We start from the raw sequence: 1,010 nt of genomic DNA, 5'->3' as shown, positions 1-1,010 counted from the left end.
CATAAAATCATCATAGTGTAGTAAGGCATAAAAAACGTCATAAAATCATCATAGTGTAGTAAGGCATAAAAAATGTCATAAAATCATGATAGTGTAGTAAGGCATAAAAAACATAAAATCGTGATAGTGTAGTAAGGCATAAAAAAACGTCTAAAAAACGTCATAGTATAGTAAGGCATAAAAAATGTCATGAAAACGTCAAAATACATCATAGTATAGTAAGGAATAAAAAAAATGTCATAAAATCATCATAGTGTAGTAAAGCTTAAAAAACGTAATAGAATAGTAAGGCATAAAAAAATGTCATAAAAACGTCATAGTGTAGTAAAGCATAAAAAACGTCATAGTATAGTAAGGCATAAAAAAATGTCAGAAAATCATCATAGTGTAGTAAGGCATAAAAAACGTCATAGTATGGTAAGGCATAAAAAAACGTCAAAAAAATGTCATAGTATAGTAAGGCATAAAAAAATGTCATAAAATCATAGTAGAGTAAGGCATAAAAAAATGTCATAAAATCATCATAGTGTAGTAAAGCATAACAAATGTCATAGTATAGTAAGGCATGAAAAATTTCAAAAAAACGTCATAGTATAGTAAGGCATAAAAGACGTCATAAAAACGTCATAGTATAGTAAGGCATAAAAAAATGTCATAAAATCATCATAGTGTAGTAAAGCATAAAAAACGTCATAGTATAGTAAGGCATGAAAAATTTAAAAAAAACGTCATAGTATAGTAAGGCATAAAAAAAATGTCATAAAATCATCATAGTGTAGTAAAGCATAAAAAACGTCATAGTGTAGTAAGGCATAAAAAAATGTCATAAAATCATCATAGTGTAGTAAGGCATAAAAAACGTCATAAAATCATCATAGTGTAGTAAGGCATAAAAAAATGTCATAAAATCATGATAGTGTAGTAAGGCATAAAAAACATAAAATCGTCATAGTATAGTAAGGCATAAAAAAACGTCTAAAAAACGTCATAGTATAGTAAGGCATAAAAAA

This window comes from Seriola lalandi, unplaced genomic scaffold (genome assembly GCF_002814215.2).
Source record: "Seriola lalandi dorsalis isolate HSWRI2012SDOR001 ecotype SW California unplaced genomic scaffold, Sedor1 jcf7180002054397, whole genome shotgun sequence".
Lineage (NCBI taxonomy): Eukaryota > Metazoa > Chordata > Actinopteri > Carangiformes > Carangidae > Seriola > Seriola lalandi.
Note: the sequence above shows the minus strand (reverse complement) of the source record.